This window comes from Artemia sp. Qi Xiang Cuo, unplaced genomic scaffold (assembly GCF_049724085.1).
Source record: "Artemia sp. Qi Xiang Cuo unplaced genomic scaffold, ASM4972408v1 HiC_scaffold_3308, whole genome shotgun sequence".
Classification (NCBI taxonomy): domain Eukaryota; kingdom Metazoa; phylum Arthropoda; class Branchiopoda; order Anostraca; family Artemiidae; genus Artemia; species Artemia sp. Qi Xiang Cuo.
The window spans coordinates 91,935-103,964 of record NW_028300700.1 but is presented as its reverse complement, the minus strand read 5'-3'; the positions used below and the strand labels follow the sequence as shown (position 1 = coordinate 103,964).

The following is a 12,030-nucleotide window of genomic DNA, read 5'->3' as shown; positions in this document are numbered from 1 at the left end:
GATTGACTTGATGAAAGCGCATAAGACGTCAGTTTTTAAGGTTCATGAGCTTTGATTTCCCCTTGAGAGGGGTGCGCCGATCCCGAAGAAACTACAATACCGGGCTAACACGTAAAGGGAGTGGGGCAAAGCCCCGACATTCCTCCGGTTTCCGAAAATCAGTTTAATATACTGGGCCCCATGTAGGGACCGTATCGGATATTAATCTGATAAGAAAAGATAATACACTAAAATATGATACAACCGCCCGATATACGATAACTGAACTTTGTTTTTAACAGACTGTCTCATCATAAGCGTAATAAAAATTGTATAAAAATATAGTTCGTTTGATCTGATCGTCTCCACTACACCGACATTATCAATTTTGATTTATTTTTAAATAAAACAAATGAAACAAATAAACTCGATTAACATTGACTAACTCTCTTGTATTTTTCCAATTACAAATATACACTAACGGATATTAAAACCTTTTAATGATAAATTAAAAAATAAGAATATGATTTCGGCTACTAAAAAAACAAAACTGACCTGTTTATCTGGATCCTTGAATTATGCAGGCTTATTTTAGGTTTGACATGATATTTTGCAGAAACTAAATTTCAGCTGAGGGGGGGGGGGACAAAATGAGGGGTGAGAGGGGTTAAAGCTTTGGTCTGGATGGAGCAGTCCCCCCTGCCCCAGAGAAGTGTTGGACCTGGGAGCGCAAACGGCCGGAGAACGGCATATAAACCGAAATCTCATAATTATTTTCCTAATTTTAATGTTGTTATTAATTTTAAAAATGACAACTATATTGAAGAGATTTTTTTTTTAGATTTTAAAAAAATTCTTAATCTAGTATAAGATCTGAAGACTATAATGAGAGAGAGCCCAGCTTTATGTTCCAACATAATCAAATTCAAGCCATATTTTTTAGTTTTTTTATAAAGTTGTTTAAAATAATAATTAATAAAATTAATATATCCAATAAATTTCTTAAAATTTTCGAAAAACGTTAAAATAATAACATATGGTTTGTTTTAATGAATCAGTATATAAAAAATTTATAAATAGCAGAAAACTCTAAATTACATACAACAAGCTCTTTTTTCAATAAAATACAACGAAACGATATTTTATCTATCAGGGTAAAAGTATATATATATATATATATATATATATATATATATATATATATATATATATATATATATATATATATATATATATATATATATATATATATATATATATATATATATATATATATATATATATATAGGTCCCGGCCATCCTCATGGGACGTTTTGGGGCCACTCCTCTTGCTAGCTCATGCGTAAGGGCTCGGTACATTGCTCTATCTGGTGCGATACGTGATAACTGGGCTATCTTTACGTTGTCGAAGTGGAAGTTCTCCATCCATCGTTTTCGTGGTCTGCCTCGTGGGCGAAGGCCATGGAGGGATCCTTCAAGGGCGATTTTCGGAAGGCGGCTCGGCTCCATTCGTTTGACGTGGCCGAACCAGCGCAGTTGTTGCTTCTTAATTTTATTGAGTATGGTTTCAGTGGACTGGAGCCTTTGACGTACTTCCACATTTGTGATTCGGGCAGTGTATTTGATTCTAGAAATGCGACGGAGGCATCTCACCTCAAAAGCTAGAAGTTTTATTTCGTCTTCGGTTTTCAGAGTCCATGTTTCACATCCATAAATAACTATGGGGATTACTAAACTGTTGAATACGCGCATTTTGAGTTTGTTGGATAGGTGGTTACTTTTCCAGAGGTTGGCTAGTCTTCGGAAGCAACAGCTAGCAAGTGCAAGTCGATGTTTCACATCAGAGCTATGGCAATTATCTGAGGAGAGTTGGCTACCAAGGTACAAGAAGTAGTCAACCGTTTCAACCTGTCTCCCGCCTATGGTGATAATGAACAGGTTGTCTGGTTCCCGTCTCCTCGTTACCATGACTTTGGTCTTGCTGACATTAATCTCCATCCCAAAGGGCTTTGTGGTATCGTAGAGTTTATCAGCTTGTGCCTGCAATTCTTGTGTAGAGTTGGCTAGCTCATTAATATCATCAGCGTAGGCAAGATTCTCTATTAACACCTACGTACGCGCGCGTACGTAGGCTAACCTAACCTAACCTAACTTAACCTAACCTAACCAAACTTGATCTAGCCTAACCTAACCTAACATAAAAAAAATAAAGAAAAAATGCAAGTGTGACAAGTTAAACGATAAGAAAGAAATACTGAAATATTCAAACTCTTACATTTCAATAAAAGACATCCAAAATGAACTTTGAAAAATCAAGAGAATTTAACTCTGGAAATGTAAACCACGACAATACACTACTGAAATATTAAAACTCTAGAATTTCAATGAAAGAAATCCAAAATGAACTTTGAAAAATCATGAGAATGTAAGTGTGACAAAGTAAACCACAACAAAACACTACTGAAATATTTCAACTCTTGCATTTCAATGAATGAAAACAAAAATTAACTTTGAAAAATTAAAAGAATGTAACCGTGACTTGGTAAACCATGACAAAACACTACTGAAATAATCCCACTCTTTCATTTCAATGAAATAAATACAAGATTAAATTTGAAAAATCATGAGAATATAACTGTGACAAGGTAAACCCTGACAAAACGCTTCTGAAATATTCCAACTCTTGCTTTTCAACTAAAGAAATCCAAAATGAACTTCGAAAAATAAAGCAAATGTAACTTTGAAACGTTACCCCACTACAAAACACTACTTAAAGCGACAAAATCGATAATTAGAATGAAAAAACTCCTATCTGAACCGCGAAAAATAAAGTATCTTAAACTTTGAAGAGGTAATCCATGAGACTATAATAAAAACATAATCTAACTCTAACACTTCAATGAAAAAAGGTGAAAATGAACTTTGAAAAATCAAGAGAATATAACTGTGACAAGGTAAACCATAACAAAACGCTTTGAAATATTCCAACTCTTGCATTTCAACTAAATAAATCCAAAGTGAACTTTGAAAAATCAAGCGAATGTAACTGTGACAAGGTAAACCACGACAAAACACTACTGAAATATTCTAACTCTTGCATTTCAATGGAAGAAATTCCAAATGAACTTTGAAAAATACAGAAAATGTAACTGTGACAAGGTAAACCACAACAAAACACTACTGAAATATTCCAACTCTTGCATTTCAACGGAAGAAATTCAAATGAACTATGAAAAATCAAGGGAATGTAATTGTGACAAGGTAAACCACGACAAAACACTACTGAAATATTCCAACTCTTGCATTTCAATTAAAGAAATTCAAAATGAACTTTTAAAAATCAAGAGAATGTAACCATGACAAGGTAAACCACAACAAAACACTACTGAAATATTCCAACTCTAGCATTTCAACGATAGAAATTAAAAATGAACTTTGAAAAATTAAGAGAATGTAACTATGACAAAGTAAACCACGACAAAACACTACTGAAATATTCCAACTCTTGCATTTCAATGAAAGAAATTGAAAATGAACCTTCAAAAATCAAGGGGATGTAACTGTGACATAGTAAACCACGACGAAACACTAATGAAATAATCCAACTGTTTCATTTCAACGAAAGAAATTCAAAATGAACTTTGAAAAATTAAGAGAATATAACTTTGACAAGGTAAACCAGGACAAAACGGTTCTTAAATATTCCAACTCTTGCATTTAAACGAAAGAAATCCAAAATGAACTTTGAAAAATCAAGCGAATGTAACTGTGACAAGGTAAACCACGACATAACACTACGGACATAATCTAGCTCGTGTATTTCAATTAAAGAAAACCGAAATAAAATTTGAAAAATCAAGAAAATGTAACTGTGACAAGGTAAACCACAACAAAACACTACTGACATATTCCACTTCTTGCATTTCAACGAAAGAAATTCAAAATGAACTTTGAAAAATCAAGAGAATGTAATTGTGACAAGGTAAACCATGACAAAACACTACTGAAATATTCCAACTCTTGCATTTCAATGAAAGAAATTCAAAATGAACTTTGAAAAATCAAGAGAATGTAACCTTGACAAGGTAAACTACAACAAAACACTACTGAAATATTCCAACTCTTGCATTTCAGCGATATAAATTCAAAATGAACTTTGAAAAATTAAGAGAATGTAACTGTGACAAGGTAAACCACGACAAAACACTACTGAAATATTCCAACTCCTGCATTTCAATTAAAGAAATGCAAAATGAACTTTGAAAAATCAAGAGAATGTATCTGTGACAAGGTAAACCATGACAAAACACTACTGAAATATTCCAACTCTTACATTTCAACTTAAGAAATTCAAAATGAACTTTTAAAAATTAAGAGAATGTAACTGTGACAAGGTAAACCACGACAAAACGCTACTTAAATATTCCAACTCTTGCATTTCAACTAAAGAAATTCAAAATGAACTTTGAAAAAACAAGAAAATGTAACTGTGACAAGGAAAACCACGACAAAACACTACTGAAATATTCCAACTCTTGCATTTCAATGAAAGAAAACCGAAATACACTTTGAAAAATCAAGAAAATGTAACTGTGACAAGGTAAACCAAGACAAAACACTACTGAAATATTCCAACTCTTACATTACAACGAAATAAATTCAAAATTAAATTTGAAAAATCAATAGAATGTAACTGTGACAAGGTAAACCATAACCAAACACTACTGAAATATTCAAACTATTTCATTTCAACGACAGAAATTCAAAATAAACAATGAAAAATCAATAAAATTTAAATGTGGCAATGTAAACAACGAAAAAACACTACTGAAATATACCAACTCTTGCATTTCAATGAAAGAAATCCAAAATGAACATTGAAAAATTAATAGAATGTAACTATGACAAGGTAAACCACAACATAACACTACTGAAATATTCCAACTCTTGCATTTCAACTAAGAAAATCGAAAATGAACTTTGAAATATCAATTGAATGTAACTGTGACATGGTAAACCACTGGAAAACACTACTGAAATATTCCAACTCTTGCATTTCAACGAAGGAAATAGAAAATGACCTTTGAAAAATCAAGGGAATGTAACTGTGACAAGGTAAACCACGACAAAACTCTACTGAAATATTCTCACTCTTGCATTTCAATGAAAGAAATTCAAAATGAACTTTGAAAAATCAAGAGAATGTAACGGTGACAAGGTAAACCACGACAAAACAATACAGAAATATTCCAACTCGTGCATTTCAATTAAATAAAACCGAAATGAACTTTGAAAAATCAAGAAAATGTAACTTTGAAAAGGTAAACTACGACAAAAGACTACTTAAATATTCAAACTATTTCATTACAACGAAAGCAATCCAAAATTAAATATTGAAAATCAATGGAATGTAACTGTGACAAGGTAAAACACGACTAAACACTATTGAAATAATCCAACTCTTGCATTTCAACGAAATAAATCCAAAATGAACTTTGAAAAAACAAGAAAATGTAACTGTGTCAAGGTAAAACACGATAAAACACTACTTAAATATTCCAACTCTTGCATTTCAATGAAAGAAAACCGAAATGAACTTTGAAAAATCAAGAAAATGTAACTGTGACAAGGTAAACCACGACAAAACACTACTGAAATATTCCAACTCTTGCATTTCAATGAAAGAAAACCGAAATGAACTTTGAAAAATCCAGAAAATGTAACGTTGACAAGGTAAACCACGACAAAACACTACTGAAATATTCCAACTCTTGCATTTCAATGAAAGAAATTCAAAATGAACTTTGAAAAATCAAGGGAATGTAACTGTGACATGGTAAACCACGACAAAACGCTTCTGAAATATTCCAACTCTTGAATTAAAACTAAATAAATCCAAATAGAACTATTAAATATCAATAGATTTTATGTTTGTCAATGTAAACCCAAAGAAAATACTACGTAAATATTCCATCTAGTGCTTTTCATTGACAGGAATGCAAGTATAACTTCGTATAAATATGAAAATGTTTCTGCTTCTATGTAAAAAATGACAAAACACATATGACAAATTCATACATTAGAATTTCAACGTTTGAAATCATGAATTATATCTGAAGAAACTTGTGAATTTAACTGTGACAATTTAAAACACTACAAAACACTACTGAAATATTCCAACTCTTGCATTTCAATGTAAGAAATTCCAAATGAACTTTAAAAAATAATGAAAATGTAACTGAGACAAGTTAAACCACGACAAAACACTACTGAAATATTCCAACACTTGCATTTCAACGACAGAAATTCAAAATCAACTTTGAAAAATTAAGACAATGTAACTGTGACAAGGTAAACCATGAAAAAACACTACTGAAATATTCCAACTCTTGCATTTCAAGGATAGAAATTCAAAATGAACTTTGAAAAATGAAGAGAATGTAACTGTGACAAGGTAAACCATGACAAAACACTACTGTAATAATCCCAATCTTGCATTTCAATGAAAGAAATTCAAAATGAACTTTGAAACATCGAGAGAATGTAACTGCGACAAGGTAAACCACGAAAAAACACTAATTAAATAATCACACTCATGAATATAAAAGAAATAAATTCAAAATTAATTTTTAAATAACAAGAGCCTTTATCTTTTAAGTGGTTAACCAAAACAACATTCTACATAAATAACCTATCTCTTACATTAGGACGAAATAAATTCAGATTGTGCTTTAACGGAATAAGAAAATGTAAATGTGAGATGGTAAACCACGAGCAAAAGCTACTAAAATATTCCAGCTCTTGCATTTCAATGAAAGAAAAACGAAATGGACTTTGAAAAATCAAGAAAATGTAACTGTTATAAGGTAAACCACTACAAAACACTACTGAAATATTCTAATTCTTGTATTTCAACGAAATAAATCCAAAATGAACTTTGAAAAATCAAGAGAATTCAACTGTGACAAGGTTCAACACGACAAAACACTACTGGATTATTCCAACTCTTGCATTTCAACGAAAGAAATTCAAAATGAACTTTGAAAAAACAAGAAAATGTAACTGTGACAAGGTAAACCACAACAAAACAATACTGAAATATTCCAACTCTTGCATTTCAATGAAAAAAATCCAAAATGAACCTTGAAAAATTAATAGAATGTAACTGTGACAAGGTAAACCACAACAGAACACTACTGAAATATTCCAACTCTTGCATTTCAACGAAGGAAATTGAAATTGAACTTTGAAAAATCAAGGGAATGTAACTGTGACAAGGTAAACCACAACAAAACACTACTGAAATATTCCAACTCTTGCATTTCAACGAAGGAAATCGAAAATGAACTTTGAAAAATCAAGGGAATGTAACTGTGACAAGGTAAACCACGACAAAACGCTACTGAAATATTCTCGCTCTTGCATTTCAATGAAAGAAATTCAAAATGAACTTTGAAAAATCAAGAGAATGTAACTGTGACAAGGTAAACCACGACAAAACACTACTGAAATATTCCAACTCTTGCATTTCAATGAAAGAAAACCAAAATGAACTTAAAAAAATCCAGAAAATTTAACTGTGACAAGGTAAACCACGACAAAACACTACTGAAATATTCCAACTCTTGCATTTCAATGAAAGAAATTCAAAATGAACTTTGAAAAATCAAGGGAATGTAACTGTGACATGGTAATCCCCGACAAAACGTTTCTGAAATATTCCAACTCTTTCATTTCAACTATATAAATACAAAATGAACTATGAAAAATCAAGAGAATGTAACTGTGACAAGGTAAAACACGACAAAAAACTAGTGAAATATTCCAGCTCTTGAATTTCTATAAAATAAACTAAATATTAACTTTTATCAAACATGAAAATTTAACTCTAACGAGGTAAAACACGACAAAACACTACTGAAATATTCCAACTCTTGCATTTCAATGAAAGAAAAACTAAATCAACTTTTAAAAACCAAGAAAATGTAACTGTGACAAGGTAAACCATGACAAAACACTACTGAAATATTCCAACTCTTGCATTTCTATGAAAGAAATTCAAAATGAACTTTGAAAAATCAAGGGAATGTAACTGTGACATGGTAAACCACGACAAAACGCTTCAGAAATATTCCAACTCTTGCATATCAACTAAAGAAATCCAAAATGAACTTTGAAAAATCAATCGAATGTAACTGTGACAAGGTAAACCACGACAAAACACTACTGAAATATTCCAACTCTTGCATTTCAATGAAAGAAAACTGAAATGAACTTTGAAAAATCAAGAAAATGTAACTGTGACAAGGTAAACCACGACAAAACACTACTGAAATATTCCAACTCTTGCATTTCAATGGAAGAAATTCAAAATGAATTTTGAAAAATCAAGAGAATGTAACTGTGACAAGGTGAACCACGACAAAACACTACTGAAATATTCCAACTCTTGCATTTCAAGGAAATAAATCCAAACTGAACTTTGAAAACTTAAGAGAATGTAACTGTGACAAGGTAAACCATGACAAAACACTACTGAAATATTCCAACTCTTAAATTTCACGAAAGAAAGTCAAAAGGAACTTCGAAAAATCAAGAGAATGTAACTGTGACAAGTTAAACCACGACAAAACACTACTGAAATAATCCCACTCGTTAATTTCAATTATATAAATTCCAAATGAACTTTGAAAAATAATGGGAATGTAACTCTAACTAGGTAAACCACGACAAATCGCTACTGAAATATTCCAACTCTTGTATTTAAACCAAAGAAATTCAAAACGAACTTTGAAAAATCAGACCTTTGGAGGGGGGGGCCGGGGGGAGGGGGTCGTTCTGTGTCTCAATGCACAAAAAAAGTATAAAAAATGGGGGAGGGAAGGGGAGGGGAGGAGGGGAGGGGAGGAGGAGGGGAGGAGGAGGTGGGAGGAGGAGGTGGGAGGAGGAGGGAGGAGGAGGAGGAGGGGGAGGAGGAGGGGGAGGAGGAGGGGAGGGGAAGGGGAGGAGGAGGGAGGAGATGGAGGGAGAGGGGCCCCTTTGGGGGGCCAAAGGGGGGTGGGGTCCTTTGGGCCCCGGGGGGAGGGGGTCTGGGGGAACCTTGAGGGCCGGGGGACCCTTTGGGAGCCCAGTGGACCTTTGAGGACTGGGGCTTCCTTCGGGGTTGGGGTAGGGGGATTGGAACCCTTTGGGGTTGGGGTAGGGGGATCGGAACCCTTTGGGGTTGGGGTAGAGGACCTCATGACACTGTTCAATGGAACTTGTGTATTATAACGACCACAGAGTTTCACCCTCAAATCCTCTTCAAAAATCATCTTTTAAAATGTCTCTAACTGTTTCGCCGAAATAATTCCATAGCCTGTCTAAAACGGTTTCGCCCAAATAATCCCTAAACGTAATTTCAGTGTGTTCCTTTTGTTTCTGGCATCTCTGCGCTAACGCATTTCAAATTAATAAGAAACCTGATTCTCGCACTAAAACAATTCATCGCTAAGATGTTTCTTGGGGAACTTTTTCCATGGCGTTTGGGTATTAATATCTTTAGGAGTTAGACCAAAAGAGTTGTTTCTGAGGCAAAGACATTAAGGACTTGGATCTATTCTTAGAGAAATGTTGACAGTACCTGTCAGACATTATTAAACTTTGCCCGGAAACAATTTGATTAATGACTGACTTTAGGTCATTGACACACTTTGATTACGCAATCAATTTCTCAGAAATCCATCTCCCCTAGGGACTCTATGCCCATATTTGGTGTTAGAAAAAAGTTATAGGTGGCAGCAGGGGTGAGGGGTGGGGCTGGTACCCCCCCTTCTACTGAAAAGCATCTTACAAATCTTCATTCGCTTTTCGGATTGCCCTTGCTTCAGAACCATATTTGACCACTGTCATCATTGTAGCTATCAATGTTCTAATCTTGGTTTGCAGAGTTGTCTTCCTATTCTTTTTTTAAACTTTTTTTTTCCAAACTTTTTTGAACTATGAAGAATACCCTGAGGCTTGGTTATCCTACTTTTAGCATCTTCATTTCTACCAGAGTCTTTAATAATAATAACACGAAGGCATGTTAGCCTCTCCTCCTGATCCATCTATTCGTTATCCAGCGTCCCCTTTTCACCTTCACCTATTCGTAGCCTCGGTGACTTAGTCTTCTTAATAATAATAATCAACCCTATTCTAACCCAGAACAGGCAAAACCTCTAAAAGTTCAAATAAATGACCTATTTTTTTCAGTTAGGAATAAAAATCATCTATATTGTTGTGGTTTATGTCGTCCTACGTTCTCCTGCACCAATAACCATAGTTTACATTTCTCGGATTCTCTTGTTACTCTTTCCGATAATACCACCCTTATTACTTCTGGGAGAACAGAGGATGGCTTGATGCTAACTTTCTTGCCTTAAATGTGGCCCAAAGAATGGCCGTGTTCATTTCCTAGGTATCCTCCTTGAAGATAATTTATCTTTTAAACGCCATATTAACTTGATTAAAATGAAGGTATGCAGAAACCTCAGTATATTAAGAAAACTCAAGCGCGTTCAGACACGCCACTAAATGGAATTAATTTTAAAAAAACAAGTTTTTCAGAGCAAAGTAAAGAGTGAAGTTGAAACTTAAAATGATCAAAAATTATAACTTCACGGCCTATCTAATATATAACGTATCAATAAAACTAGTGCAAATAAACCAACTGGCGATTTCTCCCCATGTTTGCAAGATTATAGAAAACTAGCACTTTACTCAAAACACAAAAGCCAAGTATAAAAAACAAGACTGTTAATTTAGGAGTCAAAACTGAGTACCAAGCCTCACAACAACAAACTAATGTATAACGTTTTTCATAGTCTTACACGAGCTGTAATATCAGTAACTTTTAGTATAAAATTAAAATTATCAGTTATGTAATTTTGACTTATCACACCAATTCTAAAGCAAATATGTAGTGCAAGTGCTATCAAGATTGGTTCGTTTCTAACTTATCTGCAAAATTATCATAAAGTATCCTTTTCAGATCCCAAACGACAGTCGATCATTGGACTGAGCTCATTGTGCAGAGGTGGTGACAAATTAAACAAAAAAAAATAATCAACAATCCAAAACTCTTTATTTTCATACTGTTAAAAGTGTCGTTAAGATATCTAATTTTACCGTACCAAAACTCTTGTATTGTTCTGTGTTTTCAGTGAACCGCCAGTTTTCTATAATCCTACAAACATAGGGAAATATCGTCAGTTGGTTAGTTTCCACTAGTTTTATGTATGTATTTAAAAAAACGATGGGAACTCCCCCTGCAGACCATACCACCCTCCCCCTCCCTCCCTGCGGAAAATAAGCCATTAAAACATGCTTTTTTCATTGTTTATTTATAATATGCTTACTTTTCTTTTTGTTACCTCATAACTACAATATAGTCACTGATTAACCCCCACCCTTCCCACCACGCCTGCGGCCGTCCATGTTCTAAATATAGTAATTATAGCAGCCAGATTTTTTATATCAGCCCATTTAATGCCAGGACATGATAGCTATAGTCTACAAATCTTACAAAAGTTAATTAAACTTTTTCTTCACTGTGTTTTCACTGTGTTCATGTGTTTTAAAGTATGTTATTGCTTGTAATAAAGATTTTATGAATTAGCAAAATTTTATATATAGTATGTATAATGATTAAAACTCAAATAATGTTTTATTTAGGGTTTTTTTAGTAAGTAAAAGGACTTTGAAAGGAAAGATTTAAATACATAAACATTTCTATTGATAATTTTAAGAGATTTTGACTAGTTTTTATTACAATTTTTGAAGAGCTCTTATCTCGATGTTTAGTCGTAAGTCTGACCTCTATGAACCAAGAGCTATGACATGATCAATTTAATCCATGCTTCGTATTAACCACAGTTTATAGACAGTAAGCTTATCGCAGATAATTTCTGGTCTTCGGTCTCGGTGCGAACAAAAAGCTCCTCCCACTTATTTCTGCCTTAGCGGATTAGTCTGTTATCGTCAATCACTGAGAAATGGTTACCAAGTGCATTATTCGTAATTGCGAAAGCA

At 33.5% G+C, this 12,030-nt stretch overlaps 1 non-coding gene across 1 annotated transcript; it reads right to left on the bottom strand.

Moving 5' to 3' along the window:
• Positions 1–66: 66 nt before the first annotated feature.
• On the bottom strand, positions 67–259 carry LOC148938431 (U2 spliceosomal RNA). The gene has a single exon (XR_016143694.1). It is a non-coding gene; the product is annotated as a U2 spliceosomal RNA (small nuclear RNA).
• Positions 260–12,030: the final 11,771 nt, after the last annotated feature.